The 27,575-nt window shown below is 50.3% G+C and overlaps 2 long non-coding RNA genes across 3 annotated transcripts; one reads left to right on the forward strand and one right to left on the reverse strand.

The window, feature by feature from the left end:
• The first annotated feature begins 2,402 nt into the window (after positions 1-2,402).
• LOC145532069 (uncharacterized) lies at positions 2,403-9,124 on the forward strand. The gene is made up of 2 exons (XR_014072962.1): positions 2,403-2,697; positions 8,691-9,124. It is a non-coding gene; the product is annotated as an uncharacterized LOC145532069 (long non-coding RNA).
• LOC145532068 (uncharacterized) lies at positions 2,486-25,714 on the reverse strand. 2 transcript variants are annotated; one of them, XR_014072961.1, is made up of 7 exons: positions 25,612-25,714; positions 12,201-13,710; positions 8,658-8,841; positions 6,141-6,273; positions 5,666-5,715; positions 3,729-5,192; positions 2,486-2,965 (listed from the first exon to the last, which is right to left on the reverse strand). It is a non-coding gene; the product is annotated as an uncharacterized LOC145532068 (long non-coding RNA). The 2 variants fall into 2 exon arrangements; XR_014072960.1 differs by lacking the exons at positions 3,729-5,192; positions 5,666-5,715; positions 6,141-6,273 and adding an exon at positions 9,277-9,406.
• Positions 25,715-27,575: the final 1,861 nt, after the last annotated feature.

Consider the following 27,575-nt stretch of genomic DNA (forward strand, 5'->3'; position numbering starts at 1 on the left):
ATGCCCACATGGACCCCCACCTCCGCATTTCTGGGCCACGTCCTGGGTGTCTGGGACTCTCAAACTCCCTGTCCCAGCAGCACTGAGCCATTTCCAAAGCCTGCCCAGGTGTCTCCCCGAAATCTGCCCTGCTGGCTTCCAGTGTGTACACGCCTAAACCCAAGAGGGGCTTGGGGCAGGCCTTGAACTTTCAACCTGAGGTGTGATCACAGGTCCCTCAATGCAGAGTGGAAAGTGGATAGAGTAGGTGGTAGCCTGTGGAACTCCAAGGAGTTTGGGAGAGGTCTGAGTTCAACCTTGCCCTTCTGGGTTGCAGACTGTGAGATGAGATGAAAGCATCCAGGAGCCTCTGGACTCAGACTCCAAAAATTACCTTTGGTCCATTATTCTCTGTATTATGTCACCTGTGTGTATGTTTAACTTTTTGTTGGTCTTCCTTACTAGCGTATAAGTTTCATGAGACCAGGGATCTTTTCCTTCTCATCTGTAAAGTGAAATTAATAATAATCACTGCCTGGGGAATTCCCTGGTGGCCCAGTGGTTAGGTCTCTGCACTTCCACTCCGGGGGGCACGGGTTCAATCCCTGGTCAGGGAATTAAGATCCCGCATGCTGCACAGTGTGGCAATAAATAAATAAGAGAAGAAAACAAATTTCCAAAAAAATTTTAAAAATAACAGTCACTGTTTCATATAGTTGCTGGAGGAGCAAGCCAGTTAGCGGCCCAGAGGGCAGGGCTGGGCCCTTGGTGAGTACACTATGAGGTCTGCCCAGGCTGCTGTTGTTCGTCCCTGGTCCCTCAGCACAGGGGACAGGGCCTGGGAGGAGCTTGCAAATCTTTTTGAAATAAACGACCGAGTGGCTAAGGATGCACGCGACTGTGTCCTCCTTCCCCAGATCTGGCCTTGCTGACTTTTTGCCTGGAAGTCAGGTAGGACCAAGGGGTTTTATGACTCTCAAAACCTCCCCAGAGATAAATGTGCCATCAGATCAATAAACGCAGACTCTCCCAGCAAGGCTTTATGACCAGACTGGCATTCTGAGCCAAATCCTCTGAATGCCAAGGGGAGCTGTATTTGGAGGAGGGGGCAGGAATGTATATGAGAGTGTGTATAGGAGAACTGGAGCTTCCCTGGTGGCTCAAACAGTAAAAAATCTGCCTGCAATGCAGGAGACCTGGTTTCGCGAAGAGTTGGACACGACTGAAGTCACCTAGCACACACAGTTGATTTATAATGCTGTGTTAATTACTGCTGTGCAGCAAAGTGGTTCCGTTATACATATCTATTCTTTTTTAATATTCTTTTCTATTGTGGCTGATCATAGGATATTGAATATAGTTCCCTGTGCTATTCAGTAGGACTTTGTTGTTTATCCATTCTCTATATAAAAGCTTACCTCTGCTAACCCCAACCTCCCACTCCATCTCTCCCCCACACTTCCCCCTTGGCAACCACCACTCTGTTCTCTATGTCCCACGGGTGTATACTTATCTCCAAACTCAAGTTGTATACATTAAATGTAGACAGCTTTTTGTATGTCAACCATACCTCAATAAAGTGGTTCTAAAAAATAAAAGTCTCTGGCGCACAGTAGGAACTTCATTCACGGTGGCTGCTTGGATCAGTATTCTGGAGGTGAAACACCAGAATGGTCATCCCAGGTGCCCTTACCATCTACCTGTTTTTATTTATTTATTTGGCTGCGTCTGGTCTTCCGCTGTGGCGCACGGGCTCACTAGTTGTGGTGCCCGGGCTCTGTGGTTGCAGCACGTGGAATTAGTTGCCCCACGGCATGTGAGATCTTAGTTCCCTGACCAGAGATTGAACCTGTACCCCCTGCATTGCAAGGCAGATTCTTAACCACTGGACCACCAGGGAAGTCCCCATCTACCTGTTTTAACATCTTTACAAATGCAGTCTCTACTCCCCGAACAACCCTACGTGCAGTGGCATCTACTCTCCCTCAACCCCCTTGAGCCTTTCACCAAGCTTAAGAGATGGCACGAGAGAGGTCAGGCAGGCGAGGTCTGAGGCAGCCCCCAGCCCATGGCAGGACACCACGCGGTCAGCTCTGGTCAGCCATGAACAGGCCCTGGGCATTTCTTTCACTGACCCTAAACCTGGCAACCCAGAGACTCTATTCCTCCAGGACCAGGGGGATATTCCAGGACTTCTGGTGTGCCCCCAGTAGCCTGCACACCAAGAGAGAGGCAGACAAGATCAAGAGAACAGGTTTTGCACGGTTAGAGAAAGACTTTGATGGTTCATAACATCAGGGAAAAAATTCCAGTACCCCGGGGCAAGCTGCAATGTGGATGCTCCTTTCAGCAACCTGCCTCTGATTGGAGCTGCCTGGAACCTCCCTGCCAATCAGCATGGGCGCTGGGAAACCTGGAACTTTATAGCTTAGCAACGAGAAATCTGGAGGAACTCTGGAATTAATTTAAGGAAAGGAGAAGGGGGAAAAAAAAACCTAGAAGGAAATTAGTAGCCAAATAATCAGACTCCCTGACTTTATTATTACCTTTGTGTCCAAGGCAAGTCATTTTCAGCATTAATTACAAGCAGAGAGGGAATCTGCCAGCTATCTTGTCTCAAACTCTGCAATGTTTTGTTTTTGTTCTTTTTTTTTTTTTTTCCTGCACTGGCGCTAGGGTGGGGATGTGAACAGAGCCAAGAAAGAACAGACAAAACAGGTACAATAATTAAAGAAAAACCACACCCACTCTTGTCTGCCATAGCTCCCTCCAGGAGCCTTGTAGTCAGTCTCTCTGGAGTCACCTTCTATCATGTGACATTGTGGATGTCAGCCTGTCTGAAATGGGAACTGGAGGTCACGGTGGCTATAGAGGGTTTCTGCAATTTCAGATGGAGGCGTAGTCAGAGGTGATGATAGCCTTGTTGGTTGGTCCATTTGATGACTGTTTACTGAGCATCATTCATGTGTCACCGTTGAATCAGGGGCTGTAAAACAGAAGTGAACATTACATACTGGTCCCTGCCTCCTGTGGGTGGGGAGTCTGGCTGGGGTGGGGGAGCCTAGATATTAATAATCAGTTAATTATATAAGGCATGAAACCCCAGTACTTCTGTGGGGACTTGGCGCTGGCTCTCATGTCCTAGAAAACATCCCTTTAGACTCCTCGCTCTGAGACAGAGTGACTGACTCATCCCAGTTGGCTCAGGACTTTCTTGATTTAAGCACCTAAAGTTCCCAGTCCTGGGAAACCCCGAGATGACTGGTCACCCCACCCTAGGACAGGCTGAAATGGGGCAGGAAGCAGCCTCTCTTAGCATGTGGGACTTCCCCAAGCAGCTTGGACCCAGGTTAAGCGGCCAATTTGCTGTGTGGCTTGGAATAAGTTACTTGGCCTCTCTGGGCCACTGTTTCCTCAACTGCAAAATAGAGTTTGACCTGGTGAGCTTTTCATCTCCTGGAAGTTCTGGTTTCCTGGCCCTGCTGCTGCATTTCAGAGCCGAATCAATGCAGAGGGCTGAGCAAAGAAGGCAGGGCCATGTACCCATAGTGCTGCTGCTGCTGCTAAGTCGCTTTAGTCGTGTCCGACTCTGTGCGACCCCATAGACGGCAGCCCACCAGGCTGCCCCGTCCCTGGGATTCTCCAGGCAAGAGTACTGGAGTGGGGTGCCATTGCCTTCTCCACCCATAGTGCAGCCCCGGGCAAGTGTCTCACCTCCTCCATAAAATAGTTGGAAGAATAGTACTTACTTTGTGGAAATATGAGGACTCAGTTAAGTAAAAATATTCTATGGGTCTGGCATAGCTGGATACTCTCAAGTTGCAAAGTGTGGATATCTTGATTAACAAAAAGTATGATTAAGAACTATGACATTATGATTAAGAGTTATGGGAATTCCCTGGTGGTCCCAGTGATTAGGACTTGGTGCTCTCATTGCCAGGGCCCCGAGTTCGATCCCTCATTGGGGAACTAAGATCCCACAAGCTGCAGGGTCAAAAAAAAATGAGTTATGGTATTTCCTAACTAGTGACTGCCAGTTTTCAAAAAAAATTTTTTAAACATGTACTTTATCACAGTACATATTCTTTTTTTTTTGGCTGCTCCGGGTCTTAGTTGCAGCACTTGGGATTTTCAATGTGGCATGCGAATTTTCAGTTGCAGTATGTGGGATCTAGTTCCCTGACCAGCCCCCCTGCATTGGGAGCACAGAGTATTAACCACTGGACCATCAGGGAAGTTCCTTGTTGTTGTTCGGTTGCTAAGTCATATCTGACTCTTCACGACCCCATGAACCGCAGCACGCCAGGCTTCCCTGTCCTTCACCATCTCCGGGAGTTTGCTCAAACTCATGTCCATCGAGTCAGTGATGCCATCCAACCATCGCGTCCTCTGTCGTCCCCTTCTCCTCCTGCCCTCAACCTTTCCCAGCATCAGGGTCTTTTCCAATGGGTCAGCTCTTTATATCAGGTGGCCCAAGTACTGGAGCTTCAGCATCAGTTCTTCCAATGAATATTCAGGGACTTATTTCCTTTGGAATTGACTGGTTTCATCTCCTTGCTGTCCAAGGGACTCTCAAGAGTCTTCCTCAACACCACAGTTTGAAAGCATCAATTCTTCGGTGCTCTGCCTTCTTTATGGTCCAACTCTCAAATCCATACGTGACTACTGGAAAAACCATAGATTCGACTATACAGACCTTTGTCCGCAGAGTGATGTCTCTGCTTTTTAGGATGGTGTGTATTTTGGTCATAGCTCTATCACAGTACATACTCTTGATTGCCTTTCTCCTTCAGGTGTCTAGTTCCATTAGGTGGAGATGAGGTCCTTTTTGCCACTGTCTCTCCATAATAAAGATTTGTTGAGTTCATTGAGGTTGTATCATGCCCATTTTACTGGTGAGAAAATTGAGGCTTGGGGAGGTGAAAAGTCCTGCCATTAAGTGGAGAAGTCAAGAACTGAGCCTGGAACTGATGTAGGGTCTTGTTCTCTCCATTTATTGGCCTCTGCTTCCACAGGGGGTGCATAGGGAAGGCGTGAGTGATGGCAAAGGAGTGCAGGAGGCAAATCTGGTGAAGGGAGTAGGGCTGTGAAGATCTGACTAGGAATTCTCCAAAGGGAGCAGCTGTGATGGGCCGAGCATAACACCAGCAGCCTGGCTCGATCCTTGTGTGGACAGGAACCTTTTGGATGCTGCTTTCTCACCTCGCTAGTTGCTATGGAGACAGAAGAGGGTGTGCACACATGCGTGCACTGAGATGTATCACAAACCTGCTACCCAGGCTTGCCTCAGAGATGCCAGCAATGGGTAGGCAGGTCAAACAAATTACACAAGTGCACACAAGTACATGGTACCATAAACCCTAGCTATACATCACCCAGCTTCAATAATTACCAACTCTCAGCCAACCTTGCTCCATCTATAACCTCCCTTCCCCTCCTTCCTCATCCTAGATACTTACAAGCAAATTCCAGATATCCTCTGCAAATATTTTATGACTCCAAAAATAAGGATTTTTTTTCTTTACTGCCATCATCCCTACTAAAACTAACAATAATGCTTTAATAATCAGAAAATATCCACTGTTCACAATTTTCTGGTTGTCTCATTAACTATCTTCTTTACAGCTGGCTAACATCAAGATTGATATATGGTTCATACATTGTGATTGGTTCATACGCCTCTTACCCCTTTCTGGATCTGCAGCCACAGATTCTCCTCCCCTCTCTTTTTCTTCTCTTGCAATTTATTTGTTGAGGAAACTGAGTTGGTTGTTCTGCAGTGTGTCCCAGTCTGGGTTTTGCTTATTGCATCCCTCTGCTGGTATTATATTGATAACTGCTCCTCTCTGCACTATGGTTCTTATAAATCAGTAGTTAGATCTAGAAGTCCACTTAGATTCCTGTTTGTTTTTTTGTGTGTTTGTATGACTGCTTCCCAGTGGATGCTTCCTATTTCTATTTCAAGGCACATAATTTGTGGTTGTCCCTCTTCATGATGTTAGCAACCATTGATGTCCGCCGTCTAGATCCATTAGAGGTTGAAAATGGTGGCTTACTAATTCTATTCTTCTGTTTTTGTTAGCTAGAATACATCTATAAAGAAACCTCTCCTAATCAGCCATTTGGTTCCTATAAAGTATGGCTCATACCAGAAAGGATACATGCTTGACTCTTTCCTCTTTATTTGACAGTTTTCAAAATAAGAAGCTGGTCCCAGGGAGTTCTCGGGTGGCCTAGTGGTTGGGATTCCAGGCTTTCACTGCCATGGCCTGGATTCAATCCCTGGTCTGGGAACTGAGATTAAAAAAAAAAAAAAAGTCGGTCCCAACATCCTCCAAAGATGGCAAATGAGTTTTATGTTTTCCTGTTTTTCTCAGTATCATTGTGAACTTATAGGTTTGGACATACATAACCCATTTTCATCCACTGCAGTTATTATACTTATCAATGCTCAAAATGTCCCATCTTTGGCCAGTGGGAATCTCTTCATATTGTCTTCCTGACTCCTTTCTGACAAGTCCCCTTAAGTCGGTGACAGTTTCTGAGCCACATGGATGACAAGCTGTTCACGCTCAGCCTGCACGTTTCCTGCCTCAGACCTGGAGTCAGCCCTATCTCCACAGAGCACTTCTACTTAGAAATGGGGTTTAGAGACCACAATGTGGGTGCTTGAGTGCTCACTGTTTCTGAATTGCCCATTACTTCTAACCTTTTCAGTGGACAGGGGTAGGAAACACATGCTTTATTTTGTAAGGCAAAATGTAATACCCACGTATCATTTTGTAATACCAATACTTCCCATCCGTTCTGGGGACTCCAGGGTTTTCACTTGATCTCTGTGATCTTACATCCGCATCTCTTTTCTTGCATGACCACGCGACAAAGCCTATTTCTAAAAGCAGAGCTCCCCACTGGGTCTCCCATCAAGCAGGAAGCATGTGCCTTAAGTGCCTTAAGTCTTCCCCTCAGAAATGAGCCTGAGGTTTCTGATGAGGTTTAGAAGTGGCTCTGAGAGAAGCCCATGTCGTGGTCCACAAGGGATCACATTCTTGTGGCAAATGAACGGGCTCCTTTCACCATCCTGTGTGTGGATCCGCGCATCTGATTGCTCTTAATCCACAAAGCACATTTGAGTCACATGAGGAATTATAAAAACCCCTCTCAATCACAATTAAGTCAGAATCTCTGGGGCTGGGACCCTAACACTGTTTTTTTTTAAAAAGCAGCCCAGGTAATTGTATTTATGTGGCTGTGCCAGGTCTTAGTTGTGGCATGTGGGATCTGGTTCCCTGACCAGGAGTTGAACCCAGTGCCTCCCTCCACCCCGCCCCCTGCATCGAGAGGGCAGATCCATGCTCTCCTGGACTACCAGGGAAGTTCCAGTCCAGGTAATTTTTTTTTTTTTTAATGTTCAATTCACCAAAATTTTAGAAAGTCATTATAGTTATGTTAATAGATAATAAAACATTGATAAAGGAAATAGTTTAGTCTTAGAGCTATTTTGCTTATCTGGAGTATAGTCATTAAAATGGCCAGATAGGAGATTATATAATAGTCCAGGTAATTTTAATGTGCAGCCGGGGTTTAGAATCACTGCTCTAGTCCTCGGAGAAGGCAATGGCACCCCACTCCAGTCCTCTTGCCTGGAAAATCCCATGGACGGAGGAGCCTGGTAGGCTACAGTCCATGGGGTCGCTAAGAGTCGGACACGACTGAGCGACTTCACTTTCACTTTTCTCTTTCATGCACTGGAGAAGGAAATGGCAACCCACTCCAGTGCTCTTGCCTGGAGAATCCCAGGGATGGGGGAGCCTGGTGAGCTGCTGTCTATGGGGTCGCACAGAGTCGGACACGACTGAAGCGACTTAGCAGCAGCAGCAGCAGCAGCAGCAGCTCTAGTCCTTCCTTCTCAGCCAAAGGAAGAGAAGGAAACAAGGGCTATGGTAGGTGCTGCCTTCAAAGCCCATTAACTTGAGATTGAAACCTAGCACTGCCCGTCTCTACCTAGGAAACCTCTGAAATGGCACTGAGCAATGGAACTTTCTGCAGTAATCGAAATGGTCTATATCTGCACCATCCAAGGTGGTGGCCATTAGCCCTGTATGGCTTATTAGTGCAACCTAAGCAGTGAAATCTTAGATTAAAACATTTTAAACTAATTTACACAGACATAGCCACAAGTGACTAGTAGCTATCATCTTGGACACCACCACTCTGAGAAATCACTTAACATCTAGGAGCCTCATCTCTATAAAACAGGGACAAATAAGAATGACTTCCTTGGGCTGTGGTCAGGATTAGAGATAATGTATATTAAGTGCCTGGTATACACAAGACATTCAATAAAATGCTGCTTATTTTCCTTATTAACATCAGCCTGTCACTCCTTAAAGAAAGAAAGGAAAACTTGCCTGGAAAATGAGTGCTCAAAAGTACCCGACTACCGAGACTAAAAATTCTGAGCTGTTCCAGAGAAACTCTCAGAAAATATTTCTTAATTGTAGAAGTTCAATTACAGCGAGAGGTTATCAGTTGCAAGGGCTGTATTTCATTACCGATCTAGCCACAGCTCAATAAATTAAGCAATCACTCAAAATAACATGTTGCTTTAATCCCCTCTTGGAACAAATTCAAGTTGCCTGGTTTTATATTAGCACAGCTCTTGAAAGGCAACTCACATTGGCCTCATTTCTGTTTCTTCAATTCATCAGCCCCTCTCTGGATAAATCTTTGCATCTCCTGACTAGCAGGACAGAGGAGTCCCAGCCGAGCAGACCTCCTTTTATTAAAACCGGAGTGTTTTCCATCATTTGGCCTTTACATGTTCCACGTTTCATCTGCTGAAATTACTGGCAGGTTTATCTGCAACAAAGACAGAAAGAGACCAAGAGGCAGCAGCCCAGTTCTGAAAGACCCCCCTGAGAAGCCCAGCTTGGACGTGCGAAGCAAACGGTGATGGCTTTTCCACCCTCAGCTCCTCTCTGGTGGTTTCTCATCTCACAGTAGAATTTCGTTTCCCCTAGAAACTTGGCACCGGAGGTGTCAGCCCAGGAACATATTTGTTTGTGTAAATTAAAAGGAGAATATGTTTTGACCATATTTAAGTTCTAACTGTGCTAAAGAAATAAATACTGAGTTGCACAATGCGTCTCACTGCATGGTTCTGGCTCACCTCCCCAAGCTCTTTTGTTTATAAAACCTAAACGAGAGCTCTGAGCAGCTCTGCCTCCGACAGCTACAGGGACAACCTTGCTGGCTGTGTCCACCCCACCAGGCCCACATGGAAAGTCCACTTACCTGAGTTTGAGATCTGACATGTGGCTGTCTTGCCAGGATGGGCAAGGGTGTTGGCAACACAGAACCTCACCTGTGCATTGTTGATGGGCATGTGAATTTCACCACCTTGGTGAATGGCACTGTGAAATAGCTGTAGAAATTTAAAATGTACACATTGACCTGGAAATCCCACGTCTAGTAGTGTACCCGATGGAGTATAGCTGGACAGATACCAGAGAGTATATATAACGTTAAAATCCTGGAGTTAACTGAAGTGCTGACAGTAGGGGACAGGTTAAGTGTGGTGCATCGCTAGAAGTCATTAGAAAGCTTCTGGTGGGTCAGAGGGCTGTCGTGCCTTCAGGATATAAACCGTCCCAGCCCCCGGCCACTGTTCTTAATGTTAGAAGCCAAAAGAGTGTATGCTCTCGAATATGCTTAGAAAATTTATGAAGATTATGCAGACTGCATATGGTGATTACATTTAAAAAGTGAAACTGGAGTTAAGAGGAAAATTGCAAAGGGGCTCCTGTATCTCCCATGTTTCTGTACTGTTTTTCTTACCATATGCATGGTATTATTTTTGAAAATTGGGATAATTAAAAACACAGAAAATGGCATTTTAAAAATCATTTCCACGCTCTGATGGGAGCAAGGTAATATGATGATAATACTCTTTTCATCACATATCTGTCAGGCCAATGGAGTAGTGGTGGGAAATCTTTGCTTTTCTGGTCTTTAAGCAAATAATATAGAGGGCTGAATGGTGACTCCTAGAGCAAGAAAAGGTATGTCCACTTCTCTCCCAGAGCCTTCACAGATTTCCTTATATGGAAAAGCTGTGGTTAAGTTAAGGGTCTTGAGGTGGAATTTACCCTGAATTATTCAGATGGGCACTAAATGCAATTACAAGCATCCTTTTATGAGAGAAGCAGAGATGGGCACACAGGGAAGAACACAGGAAGACAGAGGCAGAGATTAGAGTGATGCGGCCACATGCCAAGGAATACTGGAGCCACCAGAAGCTGGAAGAAGCAAGGAATGGATTTTCCTCTGGAGCACCTGGGAGGAGTGTAGCCCTGCCAAGTTTGGACTTCTAGCCTGCAGAACGTTGAAATAATAGATTTTTGTTGTATTAAGCCACTCAGTTTGTAATAATTTGTTACGGCTGCCCTAGGAACCTAACACATCACCTGACACTCATAGCACCTGTAAAATGCATGAAGGGTATTTTTGCTGCTTAGTCAATAAGTTGTGTCTGACTCTTTGCGATTTCATGGACTGTAGCCTGCCAGGTTCCTCTGTCCATTGGGATTCTCTAGGCAAGAATAGTGGAGTGGGTTGCCATTTCCTTCTCCATATCAACATGTGGAATGCAGTGCACCCGTCACAGGGAGCTCTGGATGCTGGGAGAGTGGGTGGGAAAAGCAATCTTCTCAGCAGCTCCACTGAAATCAATCCTGGATTGGCCCTGCTTAGGCCACATGACCACACCTGGACCATATGAAGTGCATAGGGAGAAACAAATTTGGTAAGAGTGGTTTTGCTGAATTCATGCCACAGGTGATTAGTGAGCATCTACTAGGTGCTGAGGACACAGCAGAGAACAAATCAAAGATAGCTGCCCACCTGGAGCTGACGTTTCAGTGAGAGAAAGTAAATAGAGCATGAAGAAAGACCAGTGGTGGTGGAAGGGAACAAGAAAGCACAGAGAAAGGTAGGGATCAAGATAGGGACTGGGAGAATGCAGTTTACTGGGAACTGCAGTACAGGACATCAGAGAACTGACGTTGGAGGAGAGGCCTAAAGGAGATAAGGACATGAGCTGTGTGTCCACCTGACGCAACAGTATCTGGCAGAGGAAACAAGTATAGAACTTGACCCACTGGTTGACCTGAATCAGTAGGAAGGAGCAATCCCCTCTCCCCTTCTCCTTTCCCTGCCTTGCGCACTTGCTGCCTGCCTGCTGCACGCCAGCAGCTGGGGTGCAAAGATGAGTGAGACCTGGGTCTCCAGGCTCAAGGTCACCACTCATAGGGAGAACATGCATAAGTAAATCATTCCATTAATGTGGTGGGCGTTGGAGCAGAGGCCAGGACAAGCTACAGGCTCTGTCCTTGGTGGAGAGCAGGGTGAGGAGAAGTGGATGTGTGTTGGGAATGAGGTCAGGGAGATGCAAGCAAGCAAAAAGAGGTTGGGACTTGAAGTCCAAGAATAAATGTTGAGCTCTGATTCAGTGGTAAATTAATTGGAAGGGGGGTGGTGGTGTGGGCAGAGATGGAGAGGGGCCTGGGGGAATCGCTCATTCCCAAACACAGCAAGGCAAATCTAGGGAAGGAGGAGTTCTGAGGATAACCTACCCCACTTAGTTTCACACAGTCCATGCGAAGGAACAAACAGTTCCCAAGTCCTGAATTGGGATGCTCTGGTGCATACAGAAACCAGAGCTGATCTGATTGAGGTATGATGGGGGAATTCATTACTCGGGTAACCATGCCAAAGGACGAGAGAGGCTGAGTCACTCTTGGATCCAGGGACAGAACGCAGCGCCAGTCTGTCTCCTCCCCAAACCCCCATCCCACCCCTTGTTTCTCCCTCTCTCCACGTTGGCCTCAGTCTTCGCAGTCACTAGTAGCTCTGGATGCTGGTGAGTGGGTGGGAAAAGTAATCCTCTCCCCAGCTCTACTTAAAACAATCCTGCCTTGGCCCTGCTTAGGTCACGTGACCACAGGTGGCCCAAGCACTGCAGCCCAGCTCAGAAGTGGGGTGCTATGATTTTTCATACTGAGTCACGTGTCTATACCGTGACCTATTGCTGTAGGTGAGGCTTGAGTGTTGTAAGCAGCCATCTTTGGCCATATTCCCACTGGGCATAGTGTCTTTTACTCGGAGGGGTAGAAAGTGCTGGCGGGAAAAAAAAACCCCAAAAACACAGAGCCACCTACCTCTTCCAGAGCCTTCTCCTGGCTGTGCTGCTTCCATAGTCACTCTGAGGGGAAGATTGCCACAATCCTGAGTTGGGCTTTGCATTAAGATATGCTGTCTGTAAACCCCATATTTGCAAGGATTTACTCGGACCTGGTGGTGTAATTGTTTCCTGCCATTGTTGCTATATTATTTTAATCACATGTAAAATGTTTTCTTCCTCTTTGGTTTATGATTTCCTCTCCTGTCCCTAAGTAGGAACTGTGTCTGTCTTGTTGGTTACAGCTCATGCCCCATACTTAGCTTCTTAATTTACAGTTCAGTTCAGTCAGTCGTGTCCAACTCTTTGTGACCCCATGGACTGCAGCACACCAGGCTTCCTTGTCTGTCACCAACTGCCACAGCTTGCTCAATCTCATGTCCATCGAGTCGGTGATGCCATCCAACCATCTCATCCTCTGTCGTCCCCTTCTCCTGCCTTCAATTTTTCCCAGCATCAGGGTCTTTTCTAATGAGTCAGTTCTTCACATCAGGTGGCTAAAGTATCAGCATTTCAGCTTCAGCATCAGTCCTTCCAATGAATATTCAGGACTGATTTCCTTTAGGATTGACTGGTTGGATCCCCTTGCAGTCCAAGGGACTCTGAAGAGTCTTCTCCAACACCACAGTTCAAAAGCATCAATTCTTCAGTGCAGATTTTTCTTTATAGTCCAACTCTCACACCCATACATAACTACTGGGAAAACCATAGCTTTGACTAGACGGACTTTTATTGGCAAAGTGATGTCTCTGCTTTCTAATATGTTATCTAGGTTGGTCATCGCTTTTCTTCCAAGAAGCAAGTGTCTTTTAATTTCATGGCTGCAGTTATCATCTGCAGTGATTTTGGAGCCCCCAAAATTTATAATTTATAGTAATATAGTAAGTACTCAAATAATTGGGCCTCCTTGGTGGCTCAGTGATAAAGAATCTGCCTGCTAATAGAGGAGATGCAGGTTCAGTCCCTGGATTGGGAAGATCCCGTGGAGAAGGAAATGGCAACCCACTCCAGTGTTCTTGCCTGGGAAATCCCATGGACAGAGGAGCCTGGCGGGCTACAGTCCATGGGGATCACAAGAGTCAGACAGGACTGAGTGACTTAAGCGTTAGTCACTCAGTCGTGTCCGACTCTTTGTGACTCAATGACTAAACAACAGCTTAAGAAATTGAATGGACATTCACGCATTCATTGAACATCCCACAGAGAACAGGAGGAGCTGCCAGGTCCTTATCTGTTCTCTCCTCAGGGATGCCTGCCCCCCGTGCCGCTTCCTTCTCAGTCACGTTGCATTCCCCTTCATGACAAAGTTCTGTTAGTCTAAGTGCCATGTTGGTGTTATTCCGCCATGAAAAAGAGTTAAGTTCTGATATGGGCTGCAGCATGGACGAACCTTGAGAACATAATGCTGAGTGAAAGAAGCCAGTCACAAAGGGTCACATTCCGTACGAAATATGTATTTCATTTGTATGAAAGATCCAGAACAGGCAAATCTATAGAGACAAAGAGGAGATTAGCGATTGTTTAGGAGTGGGGGTTGGGGGAGAGGGTTAGAAGATTTGGTGGGAGTAGTGGACTGGTAAAGGAGACAGGTTTTTCTTTTTGAAGTGATGAAAATGTTTTAAAATTGATTGTGATGACTGTCACACAACTCTGTGAATATACTCAAAACCATTTGGGGGGGTGTCCTATTTGAAATGGTTGAATTATGTGGTAAATGAATTCTATCTCAATAAAGCTGTTGGGGGAAAAAGTCATGTCTCTCCACCCCTTCTTCTGTCAGGAATCCATGGGCTCCAGCATCCTGCCTTTGGGAAACCTCTCCTCCACCCTCTCTCTGCGCACACACGCATGCACGGACACTCTTCCCATCTCCCCTTCTCGTTCCCTTCTTCTGCCTTAAGACATTTTCCCTCCCGTTGCCATTCTCACCAACTCCAGAGAAATGCCTTCTCCAAAGAGAAGTTCCTTCCATAGCCAATGTGCCCCATTGAGGTATTTTCCTAAAACTCTTTTAACACTTTCCTCTTTAAGTTACTCACTTAACAGCTATTAAAATTACAGTTTTAAAGTCCCCGTGGTGACCGATCATGGCAGTCACTAACAAGTCCTAATAGTTGTAAATTCCAAGAGCTTCATAATCCCAAGGAAAGAGGGGCCAACTGACCCTCTCCCAAGCCCCAGCGGACTCTGTTCTGAGACGTGACTGAGTCACCTCACAGGTAGGGAGAGACGGTGAGGAAGAACGTGGCCAGGGCCAGGTGCTTCCTAACTGGAAGGCAGGTATTGGGGTCTGGAACATGGAGGGTGAACTACATAGCCCGGGGGGCCAAAATTACCCCACTTCCTGATTTTGTAAATAAAGTTTTATTGGAACACGCAGCCAGGACCACTCATTTACTTAATATTTCTGGCACTGTTTTCTTGTTACAGCAGAGTAGCTGTGACAAGGGACAGTATGACCTGTAAGGTCTAAAACATTTAGTATCTGGCCCTTTCTAAAAAAGGTTTGCTGACCTCTGATCTGGAAGGTTCTGGCTTGAACTCTGGCTCATCACACACTGGGTGTGCAACCTTGGACAAGTCAGTTCCTCTCGCCAAGCTCGTTGCTTCATCAGGAAGCCAGAGGCAGTAACAGTGCCTCCTGATATGTTGCTCGTGCAACAAGACTTCATACATGTAAAGTGTTTGGCTCATATAAAACACTCAGTATATGTTGGCAGTTATGATGTTATTTAGAAATGAGACCAGTAACTCCTACTTCATATGCCGATTATCTGAAGCAATAGAGATCGAGCCTGTGAAAACAGCTTGCCAAAAACACATTAATTATTGTTGTAAATCTCTTAAAGGATTTTCAGATGATTCTTTGCTTGTTAGTAAAACTAAATTTTTTTTTTTTAAGGGAGCAAATTTGGAACTGTAAGAATGTAGAAAAACTCTAATTTCAGAGGAAAAGAGGACCTTGAACCCCTCAAATCCAAACTCTCATTTAGCAGTCCAGGAAACTGTACCCCCCGATCCTTGGCTGGGACTTGAACCTGCCCAGAATTAAAATATTCTTTTGGCTGAGACGGCATCTTCTCCAATAACTGGTGCTCAGGAATCCAGGCCTGTGTTTCCTTTAATCAGTTGTGTTGCCTCTGAGGTCCCCACCAGAGCCTGTTTTGGGTTTTTTTTGGCCATACCGCATGGCATGTGGGATCTTAATTCTTGAACCAAGGATGGAACCCACCTGCAGTGGGAGCATGGAGTCTTAACTACTGGACCACCAGGGAAGTCCCAGAACCTGTTTAAACAGTCATCTGCTACAGGGTATTGGCATTCAGGTTTGCCGCCTGGGGAGGGAAGAGACCTTTGCCTCCACACCCTTCAGGGGATTGTCCAGTAGCCAGGGGAGGGTGGCCACCACTTTGACCTGCTTTCTTGGAAGTGTCATTTAAATCTGTCTTAGTTAAGGAGATCCAGGGGCTTGCCATTCATCTGCTTCATTTCACAATTATTAACTGAGCAGCTAATACATGCCAGGCCCTGGGGATACAGCAATGAACGATTCACCCCTTGCCCTTGGCAGCTGCCCCGCCTTCCTTCTAATGGGGGCAACAGACAACCAAATGAACACTAGGGCAATTTGGCCCTCTAGTAAGCCCTGTCTGCTCCCCAGGATTTCAGTCCCACACTAAATACTTTAATGATGAACTGGAAAACTATTCTGGACCATCCATCTATGAGAGATTGATGGTAGGCATTAAGAGGGCTGGCTCTGGAGGAAGTCAGATCCGGGCAAGACTGGCTTTGTAATTTGCAAAATGAAAACGTGAACCCCTTGTTCCCAAAATTATTCAGAATTTCAGGATGACAAGAGTAGAACCAGCAGGGCCAGCCCACACTATAAAGCCGACTCCACACCCAGGGTCAAACTGCTTTTAAGCTGGGTCCACTTGGACACATCTTTTCACCTGCCTGAGCCTTCATTTCCTCATCGGAACAAAGAGATGTTGAGGCCTACCTGAAGCTGGTGCTGCTAGAGAGAGGAGGCGGGTAAAGCTCTGAGTGCGGGATGGTGGGCTCAACAGCATCACTGCTGCTCTCAGCCTGTGGTGACGGCCTCACGTCATCGGTGAGAACAGGGCATATTTATGATGCTTAGCTGGTAGACAGTGGCTGAGACTTAGACAGCAGACGGTCAATGCCAGGCACCGTCTTTAGTTCTTTATGGATATTCATTTCATCCTCAATGCAGCCCTCCTCTGTAGGTACCATGATAGAGACGGGAGAAATTGAGGCCCCAAGAGGAGAAGGAATTTGCCTCAGGTTTCACACCCGTCAGTGGAAAAATCCAGATTCAAACTGGGGACACCTGGCCCCCAGGTCTGTGTTCTCAACTGACCTATGTGTTCCAGGAGTTGTCACATCCCTGACACGTACACGTGCACACACACACACATGTACACACGCCCCTTCCCCCAGATGCTAACATGAAGCGGACCATGTGGAACTGTCTCCATCGCGTGGGATTCTTTCTCTCTTGACTTGCTCTTTTGATTTTGCTGTGCCACTCAACCGGGAGCCCTAGGAGGGCAGGCGCGGTCTTGCTTCCTGTGGCATCCCTGGCGCCGGGGACTGTGCCAAGCACACAGTAGGCTCTCAGGAGGCATGCACCAGCGGAGGCAGCAGGAAGCAGGTGTCCAGCCAGAGCACTCTGACCCAGAATCAATAGCTGCAGTTCCGGGAACCTCAAGACTGTGGGCTGAAGAACGTGTCTGGGTTGGGGGAAATCTTGTGGCTAGAAGAACCATCTCACACCCTGCTGGCTTTTCTCACTTGGGGTTCTCCCACTGCGCAAGGCGGGGGCAGGGGTGGGTAAGAGGCGTTCAAAGGGGATCCCTGGGGCCCAGCCCCCAGCCCGGCAGGCAGAAGGGCCCCAGCTGTCTGCCAGCCTCTCAGTGTCCGCCTCAGATGGCCAGCCGGGCCTCGATGCCACCCCCCACCCCATGACACAGCAGAAAGTGAAACCGGACCCGCCCCTGCTGGCTGGGACCCAGTGCCCGCTGTTTCCCCATCCCAGGGGGTGGGTGGGGAGAAGATGGCCAGGCCGGGCACCAGCCTGTCCAAAGAGTGCCTCTCCAGGCCAAGGGTGCCGCTGTGCCCCTGCCCATCCCAGGGTCACTGGTGCCCACCACCTTCTGAGCTGTGCCCTGTTTGTGAGCCACCAGAGCTGCCCAACTGAGTTCTGGATCTTCACACTGCTCTGGTGGGGAAGGGGGGGTGGTAATTATTCTCCCCATTTCACAGAGAAAACTGAGGCTCAGAGAGGTGCCCTGGCCAGGAAAGAGGGCACTGGGGTAGCAGGATCCTAAAATAAGAGACCAATCAGAGCTATGGGTGGGCGTGGGGGCAGACAGCCCAGGCGTCTCACTGGTGTTGGCACTCAGGGCAGGAGTTGGCAGGGGGGTGGGGGGTGGAGGGACTCGTGGCACCCAGGTTGTCACACGTGGAGCCTGCCACAGGTTGGAAGTGGCATACCAGCTCCACGGGTGCAGAAGATCCCTAAGACAAATGAGAATTCTGAAGAAGTGGACTATGGGGACGTCCCTGGTTGCCCAGTGGTTAGGACTCCGAGCGCTCACTGCCGAGAGCCCAGGTTCAATCCCTAATCCGGGAACTAAGATCCCACAAGCCAGGATCAAAAGAAAAAGCACATGAAACTTTACAAAGGATCATCTTGAGTCCTGCCCCATCCTGCCACCCATACTTTCCTTTGCTTGAACGTTTCCTTGCAAGCAACTCACCCTCTTTATCTTACATGCTGTGCTGTGCTTGGTCGCTCAGTCGTGTCCGACTCTTTGCGACCCCATGGACTGTAGCCCACCAGGCTCCTCTGTCCATGGGATTCTCCAGGCAAGAAATTGATGTAAAAAAAAGCCCTTCTCCCCAGAACCCTAAACTGAAAGCCAACCGCTTGCCACAGGAAAAATCCGCTGTACAAAAGAAATACCTATTCGAATACTTTACATCTCTAGCCAGGAACCACTTAAAATCCTGTGCCTATCAGACTTGAGAAACTTCTATCCCAAAATGTGGGTTTCCTATGAGAGGCAATGGAGGCCCAGAGAGGTTGAGTCACCTGTTTAGGGGGTGACACGCTGCAAGAGTTGCAGAGCTGGGGCTGCCTGATTCCATGATTGCAGAAACCTGTTCTGATGTTGGAGCGCAGTCCTGCTCCTGTCTGAGCTGTCTCTGCCTGCGAGGCGGGTATTAGTATCAGCACAGACAGCTTCCACGTGTAATGCTTGTCCCCACTTTCCCAGCGCCTCCTGAGCCTCTCTGTCACTTGAACTCACAATAATACGGCAGGTACAAGTGAGGACCCTTTCAGGCTGGAGCAGGGGGGTGGTGGTCCCTCCCTTGCCAGGGAAGGAAACCGAGGCAGAGAGTGGGAAAGTGGGAAGCCGGTGAGCCAGTCACGACTGTCCAGGGCTTCTGCCAAGGTGAGGAGCCCAGAGGCCCCACTGAAAGGCCCAGGCTAAACGTGAACCAGCCTCGTCAAACAGGTAACACTTGTTTCTTCCCCACCTCCTCCGCCACGAACCCCCACAGCAGACGCGGACAGCAGCCGCAGTTGTCCCGTTTCTCAAGCCTCATCTCCAACATTCGGACCTTGGAGGGCAAAAAAGCATGTTTAGCAATCATCTGCGGATGGCATCTTTTTTATTTTCCGTGGTGATCACCCACCAGTTCTGAGCGCCATGAGGGGAGCACTCCCAGGGACCAGAAAGGAGGGTTTGGGGCGGGGGCGGGAGGGACATCTTTCTCTCTTCTTTTAGTTGCTGGAGAAACTCAGCTGCCGCGGCTGGCCCAGGGACCCCCGAGGAATACTGCAAGAGCAATAAGGATTTTTAGGGGCATTATGATAGTGGAATGCAAACACATCTGCCCCCAAAAGTCCCTCATTTTCCCTGCGGTAACCAACCAGCTGGGCAGGAAGTCGGGGCTCTTGGAACCCCAAGAGCCAAAACTAAAAAGGAAAAAATGCAGAAAGTTAGAGCAAACTTGAGACAAGCCGACGCTTTCCCTGTGCACGGCGGTGGCTCCACCCAGGCTCCCTAAAGGCTAAGAATTGGCTACATGGGTCTCCACACAGCGGTTTCCAAACAGATGCACCTCCTCCATGTCCAGAAAACCAGGATCTGGGATTCCAGGGCAGGTGATAAGTATCAGTCCCTCAGATCAGGTGACTCTAGGGAGCCTGAGGCCATCTCCCCCAGACCAGGAATGACTATTCCCAATCCTCATTACTAATCTGAGTGAATCACAGATCCTTCCATCCCTCCTTCCTTTGGGATGTGGAAAGTTATCAACTTGGAAACGCGGATGAAAATATCTATAAGCAAGCAGGGGTTTCCAGGACTGTATGAACAAGTGAAGGGCGAGAGCTTAGGTCGGGGAGCCTGATGGATATCACCGATGGGTCCAGAGTGGGAAAAACCACAGCTAAGGTCCAGGTCACCGACTCAAGGAATCAAGGGCAGGGGCTCCCTGGGATGCGTGACCTCCAAGGGTCTCTGGGGACAGGGCCTTCCCCCCTAGCCAGTCAGCACCCTGTCGGCCTTGAAAGGGTTAACCACTCCACTGCTGCTGACACAGGAGGAGGCGGTTGCTCGCTCAGCAAGCTGGCATATCACACTGGGCCATCGGGGAAGAAGGGGCTGAAAACAGCCTCTGTGAGTTCTGTGAATGGAAGTGGCCTTATCGCCATCAGCGCAAAAAACGGGGCGAAAAGCCCTGCCGACACAGAACCCACGACCCGGGTGCTCGCTGGCTCCCTGGCACCTTGTCGCATGGCTCTGACGCTCTGGCAAGGACTCAGGCATCCATGGCCATCAGCACCCACCTGGCCAGGCCTGCGAGGGAGCGATCCTACACTTGCCATGTGACAGCCGGCAACCGGGCCCAGATCTCGCCTTTCAAACCGCACCTAAAATATTCTCCGGGTGAACCTGAAGCTAAATATGTCCTGGCCTACAAGTGTCTGGTCTGGACCTTTTAATGCCATTTGAAGATATACAGTCAGGAACCCACGGGCCTTTTGGTGGCCTGGAGTCCGGTTACTGAGGCCAAATGGGAGGCCTGTGGGATTGGCTGGCTTGGGGAGGGGTGCACCATCCCCCCAAGGGGGGCGTCCCAGTGCCAAGGCTGAGCAGGCTTCTTTGCTGCATGTTTTATCCCACAGGGCCCACCCAGCTCTCTCTCTCTGCCGACCCCCAGAGGGCTGGCTCAGATGCAGGGCCCCTCATCTACCCCCCATGACCCTCCCTCCTGGCCCTCGGATGACCAGCCATAGCCTTCTCCCCACTTTCAGGCTGCAGCCTTGCCCTCCTGGTGTGGGTTTTTCCTGTATTCGGATTGAAACAAGAGGGCTCAGCACCCCAGGTGGACGGGGCGGCCTCTGGCTGGAGAAGGCAGGCGAAAACACACCCACACTGGTTGGCTTGCACGGTAGCTTCGATGTGTCCCTGCTCTCGGCTGGCCCCGTGCCATGCCCGCGTCGGCCCACCCCAAATGGCAGGATCATGGCAGGATCGCAGCCCCGAAGGGAGGGCGGAGAGAACGCTCAGCGCTCTCCGGCCTGGAACCTGCTAGCCTGCTCTGAGCAAAGTTGGGTTCTGCCCTCCGCAGAGGCCACGTGGTAACTGGGACAGTCAACTCCAAAGAGTCTCTGGGGAGGCTGTTCTCAAGAGCCTAAGCCCCCCCACCAACCTGCCGCCGCCCTTCTAGCCAAGAAATGCTGCCTGCGCCCGCCCCCCCAGGGCCCCAGCAGGAGAGACCCTCCCCTCTGAGCACCTGTCTGGGGCTTGTTTGGGCTGCGGTGGTGGCTCCAAGGCCACGTTCAGGCCTGGGCTGGCGGCGGTCCAGGCTGTTTTGGGCAGAGATGCCAACAGGCCCGGGCACTGATCTCACAGGTTATTCCAACCAGGGAGTCTGGTTTTCGGCACGACTCGCAGAAAACTTTCACAACGCGCTGCGCAGCCAGCTCTCCCCTCCCCGCCTGGGCCCAAGCCTCCAGCAAACGCTAAATTTGCCACCCTCTTCCCAGTGCCTTTCGCCAATGGCCTTCCTGGGACACGGGCATGAGTTTTCATATTCTAGGTGTGCTCCCCTTTCATGCTAGTGGTGCAGCCTTTCCAGAGACGCTGAGAAAGGGGTTTGCTTTGGGGTTCCTTCAACTCAAATGTTTTATGTCACTAAGATGATGTAAAATTAGAAACTTGAAAGCTTTGTAAATATTTGCGCAGCCCCCTACAATGGAGGTAGCTGGGAAAGAGGACTTGGGCGGGGATTTGGGACCCTGGATCCACTCCTTCCAAACTCTCTTCTACATGCACCCTTTTGACTGAAAAGCCTGCAAGACGACTAGGCCTAAAGTCTGTGATCGTTTTTATATGGCGCTTGCATTGGTGTTTTTCTTGGGCGCTTACTTTCACCTTGTTCCCCATATGAGAAGCAAAAAGGACTTTGCATTTTCCCAAGTTTGGGATGCTGAGCAAGAAAGAAAACTCCAGAAAGAAAATGGATTATTTCTTTGAGGATGCCCTTTCTGGCAAGTGAGTCTAAGGACCAAGTTTGCCTTCTCTTTTCATCAGACCCATTTCTATCCTCATGCCTAAAATAGCTCTGTTTACTCTACAATCGCAATTGCAAGAGGCTGAGCTGGTCTACTATTAGGAAGCTGTAAATTTCTCTGGCCAGACTCTTCTTTCTGGTCTTAATCTCAGGGGGTGGGAGGCTGAGAAGCAAGAAAGAGAGAGAGTGCTCCCTTAGGGACTTTTCCAGCTTTCATTGGCTTGAGTCAGGGCACTGTTTTATTTTTAAGGAAGTAGGAGGTTGATTGGAGCCCCTCTTCTAAATATTTCACACACACACCCCAGCTACTCTATATTCTTTTCTGTTGAAACATTTTTCCCCCTAGAGGAGTCACTATAGCTTGTGTCTTGCTAAGACTGAAATTCAAAGTTGCTATTTTTTGTGTTTTTGAAATCCACTTGGGGGTGGGCAGTGGGATGACATCTGATTAGTGAAATTTCACACAGGGGAGCAAAAGGAGAAACACCGAAATGTATTCAGCAGTTCCACCGTTGAGCTTTTTTTTTTTTTTCTTATTGGTTGGGGTAGGGGGGAGGGCAGTGGTCAGAATATGAAAAGAAACTGTGATTCTTTGCCGAATTAATGACCACTTCTCACTGCAAAGTGCTGATTTATAATCTCTTCACCATACTACTATGCCTGTTTCCAGGCTTGGGGCAGGGAGGTGTGTGTGTTTTGGGGGGGGGAGTTTGCTTAACGTATTCATAATTACATGCACCCTTTCAGAGGGCTGAGTGTAAGCAGGGGCTTTCCTGTTGCATATGCTCGAATTAAAGCAGCCCCCGGCTCACATTCAGCACTCAGTTCTGATTTTCCACACTTAACAATTCAGTCATTTTAACATGCAGCTTCATCGCTGCGATTAGAGCTCAGTATCTTGGCGCGACATTTGGTGTTCCGGCCTCGTTAATTCACGTAAAACACCCTATTTGTAGAAGTATCATTAGAGGCTAATTTGGTGAGATGTCCTTATTTAGCAAAGCAAATAGGACCTGACAGTCAGCTCTCTGGCACTACGATGGGGGGTGACGATTCAGCAATTCACAACGTGACAATTTCCCATCGCCCAGCCACACTGGGATTGTGGACTTCTGAAAATTGTGCTGTTTCATCGTGTCCCATAACAAAGGGAAAGAACTCTGAAAAGTAAAGAACTGGTTTTTGCCAAGGCCCCGGGAGCGCACATGTCATCAGTGTGTCTATGTGCCATTTCTATTCAACTCGAATTTTCTATCAGGGACTTTGTGTTCAAAAGTTTTTCAGGTACAGCTCCCTTTTCTATGCCATGCTGCGAACACCTGATTAAAATCCAGGTTTGCAAATAAATAAACTTAAGATATGTGAAAATCTATATAGGTTACAAGTGGAGGGTAGGGGTGTATGTGTGTGTGTGTAAATTAACAGAACTTAATAAGGTTAATGGGAGGGACATTTGTACCCCCATCACCCTTGCCTTAAAGAATTCCCTGACAACACATTATCCAGAGTTCCTTATAAAATAACTAAGATCCAGGGTAACAGAATTGCAAAGAAACATTGCGATTCCATGTGGGGGCAAGCAGGCACATCTAATGTAACTGCAATTCACGATTTCAGCGATGTTTGGTTTCAAGGGTGTCAAATGGTTTGACACGACCCATATTATCACTGATTCCCTTAAAATCCTGTCTACTGAAACATCTCATTAAACCACTGGCAGGGGGCGGGGTGGGGGGGGGTACTTTCACCTTCTCATACCCTTCTGGGCCTCCCAAAGAAAGGCCCTTGAAAACAGCAGGTTCAACAAACAGAACACATATATACACATACACAAAAATGATCATCTGGACACGGCCTTTCGCTTTTACCAAAAGTAGCAAACCTCCCCCCTTTTCTCCCAGCAGAGCTTTTCTCCACCCCCCACAACCTTCACAGTGCAACTAGTTCTCTGCCCTTTCCCTCCAGGGGCTGCCCGAGTTCGAATCCCTCGCCGTCTAGAATGACCCCAAAAGCGGGACTTTGTGGGCCAGTTGGATAAAACATAAACTCATCTCGCCCTCAAAACCCCGATTCTGGGACCACAGCCTCCAAAGCCTCCTTTCTCCAGAAGGGTGTCCCCCCTCCACAGCTCACACAGCAAGTGGGGCAGGCTGCCTTTGAGGCAGATTTTTGGAGAATCCTGGATAATTAAAGGAATCATTACTGGGTTTTCCTGAAGGAATGACGGGATAACAGTTTATCTCTCCCCAAAGCCAGGGCTGCTTGGTGGAAGGGGAGGGCGTTTTCTGCCTGCCCCATGGGGTATCTTTTTCCCTCCCTTACTCCCAGACCCATAGCTGGGCCTGACATCTTCCGAGGAAGACTTTCAGCGTCCAAAATGTCCATCAGCGAAACGCAAAAAGAGTGCCGGGTGCCTCCTGCGGTCCCACACCCCCTACTCCTTCCCAAATGCAGCTAAAGTTTAGTTGTTTGTGCCCTTAATTGTCTTATTAAAGTCAAATTTGCAACTTGCCCAGACTAGGGGAAGTGATTTCCATCTTAATAGCTCAATTAGCCTCTGGGTTCTGGAAAGGCCACCGGCTACACACACCTTTTCTTCTCATTTTAAACCCCCTCCCTTTTTCACAACTTCTCCTAAAAATAAATTATAAATATGGATGTGTCCTCAGAGGATCTTAGCGGCACATTCCAACGCTCCCCACGGTGGGGCTCGGAAGCAGGAGAAACCAGAAACGCCACTCCCCCCCCCCCGCCCCAAATCAAAATGACTTTTCCTTTTTCTTCTCCTAACTCTTGCCAGAGCAACTTGGTGTGGTCTCGGGCCCTGCCACCCGGATCCGCACCCCGGAACCTAGATTTTTTTTTTTTTTAAACTCCTGTCCAGCAAAAGATACAGCCAACAGTGCCATGGCTGCCTGCTCCTCGGAGGGAGGGGGCGGCCAACTTTACTTCGGAGAGGTGCTAACTCTCTGGGGACTATGCTCCCGGCTTCTCTGATCGTCCCCGGGGCCCGACCCCCCGAGGCTGGAGCCGGGCCCCTCTGCCCGTGCCAGCGCGGCCCCGGGCGCACGTGGAGCGGCGCGGTGCGGCGGGCGTGGACCGGCGAGCGGGGCGGCCTGCGCTCCGCGTGGCACCGATATCGGGGTCACGCCGCGAGTCAGTTTCCCAAACGGGCTTTCCGGGGTGGGGGCGGGGTGGGAGGCTTCCAAAGCGCCTCGTTAATTTCCGAGCCCCGGCATTAGGGCGGTGAGGGGTGCTGCCTCGCCCCCATTCCACCTCCCCGCCTAACACGCCCCTCTCCGGAGCCAGGGAGGGGCGTGGGGAGAGGGGGGAGCCCAGCCCCGCCGCCTCGGGGGGCGCGCAGCGGCGGCGGATCCCCTCCCAGACGAGCGTCTAGCGCTGCGTCCCGAGAGAGTCGCGCGCTTCCTCCGCCGCCACCTCCCCTCTCGCATCGCCACCCACCCCCCAGGCAGCCGCCCCGCACCCCCTTCCGTCCCGGGGGCCTGGGCACCCACCTGCCGCGGCTCCTGCCCTGGCCCGGGGGAGGGGTGCCATGCAGGATAAAAAAAGGGGGAGACTCACCGCCGCTGCCGCCTCTGGGGGTGCAGGGGGGCCTCCCAGGGTTGCGCCTTCCAGGGCTCCTGGGAGGCGTGCGCGGGGCGGGGGGCGCCCCGCGGGCCCTGCAGCCTCCGCCTAGATTGGAGCCCAGCCTCAAATCCTTCACCGCGGGTGTGGGGGGGACTTCCAGAAAAAAATCCCCCCCTCCTTACCCAGACCAGATCCAAGTGATGGGCGGGGGGCGTAGAAAAGCCCTTTCTGCCGGGAGCGCGGAGCCGACGGGGCTGCACCCGGCCTCCACGGTCCGCTGCCGCCACAAAGCCGCGCCCCCGCCCCCCCCAGCCCGGCCCGGCCCGGCCCGGCCCCCACCCTCCTCCGCTCCCGCCCCCCCACGCCCTATGGCCGGCCCGGGGCGGGGGCTGGGCCAGCCCGGGGTTGGCCGCGCTGGGGAGGCGGCGGCAGCGGCGGCGGCCCAGGCGGCTGGGCCGCTCCTCCCCGGCCCGGCCCGGGAGAGAGGGCGAGAGCCTGGAAGCCTAGCGCGCCCGCCGGCCCGGGGTGGGGGCTGGGGCGCGGGCCGGGTCTGGAGTAGGGGGGGCCTTCCTAGAAACCCTCGCCAAATATAGTCGGCGGATAGGGGCATTCCTCGAAATGCGGCGGCGACGTCAGCCCCGACCTATGGGGGGGCAGAGGCTGGGGTTCTCCAAACTGAGGGGGAACGGGGGAGATGGGAGATCCCCCACTTCCAATACCCCCGCGGCCCAGAGGAGGGAGCCTAGGCTGGGCCTCCCTCCGGGGAGGGGGGGGAGGATAGGGTTCCCCCAAATGCGCTCCAGGGATCCCTCAACCGGGAGTGTCTGAATGGGGATACATCTGCTTAAGATTCAGACCTCGCCCCCAGATCACCCCCCGCCCCCACTTTCGGGAACACTCAGGGCCAGTGCCAGCCGGCGCTTTCAGCCCTTCCTCGGCTGCTTCTCACTCCCCTACCCCTCGTGAACCAACGGTAGGAGTCGGGGCTGCACCAAGTCTGGCCCCACACCTGGTCACCCACCCGTTGGCGGCCTCCTAACCCCCTCCTGGGAGTCCCCCGGAAGCCCCAGGGTTGAAATTGGACGGACATGCTCTGTTCCCAAGAACTCCCCAAAATACCAACCCCAAACCTAAAGTTGTGCTTCCCCTCATCCAGTCCACAGTCCTGTTGATACTTGCAGAGTCCCAGGCTCTGGGAGATAGTCTCGAAATTGAGGAGTGGGGCATTAGAGTACCCTTTCCACCTGGCTAAGATCTGGCCCCTGGTGCTAACACTGCGCCCCTCTCTTGCCGGGCATAATCTACTCCAGCTCCATAAACTTCAGAAGGTCCCAACAGGATGGGGGACCCTCTCTCACAACCCAGCCCCCTCCTCAAATCTGCCCCTGCGCTGCACCCCTTTCCCAGAACCCCCAGGTCATCCCACGAGTGTCCCCTTTTGCCCAAAGAGGATCCGCATAACTGAGACATGACTTGTACCCTTTGGCCGCCCAGCCTCTCTTCACGCAAACGTGACTGGACTGAGCCTCCCAGGATCATAAAAAATGTATTTGCTGTCCTCTGTTGGCGGCCGGGTGTCACACTCGGAAAACACAGCACCCAACCCCGTGGGCGCTCCTGATGCCGTGGGGCGGGGGGGGGGGGGCTCCCAGGGACCCCAGCCAGAGGAAGTGAGCCACACAGACAGCCCCCTCCTCTCCTGCCCCAGCTGCGCCCCTACCCTGCCCCCACCTCCCTGGGAGGTGGCTCGTAGCCTCTGCACTGGACTTTGACCCACTGGCCTTGCAGCTCGTGTCCCTTCTCCCTCGTGAAGGCGTGTTGGGCTCCATCTCCAGAAGTCTGGCGGGGTCGTGCTCAAGGAGAGGCAAGGTGAGAGCCTCAGGGCTCACCTGGGCTGGGGGACACCCTCCCAACCCCCGCCCCCACCCCCGCGAGATGGTTTCTCCAATAAGGGCTTGGAGGAGGGTTGAGGGAAGGGAGGCTAAGTCAGACCCCTCTTAAGGCAAAGGACTGGTAATCATTAATCCCCATTTCCTCCTGAGGACTTACTACGTGCCAAGCACATAGTATATATACTCTTACTGAACTCACCCCATTACCTTATCTCGGTCAGGCGAGAAGGCTGAGGCTTAGAGGTTGTTCACTG

This window comes from Giraffa tippelskirchi, chromosome 13 (assembly GCF_054371585.1).
Source record: "Giraffa tippelskirchi isolate mGirTip1 chromosome 13, T2T-mGirTip1v1.2.pri, whole genome shotgun sequence".
Taxonomy (NCBI): Eukaryota; Metazoa; Chordata; class Mammalia; order Artiodactyla; family Giraffidae; genus Giraffa; species Giraffa tippelskirchi.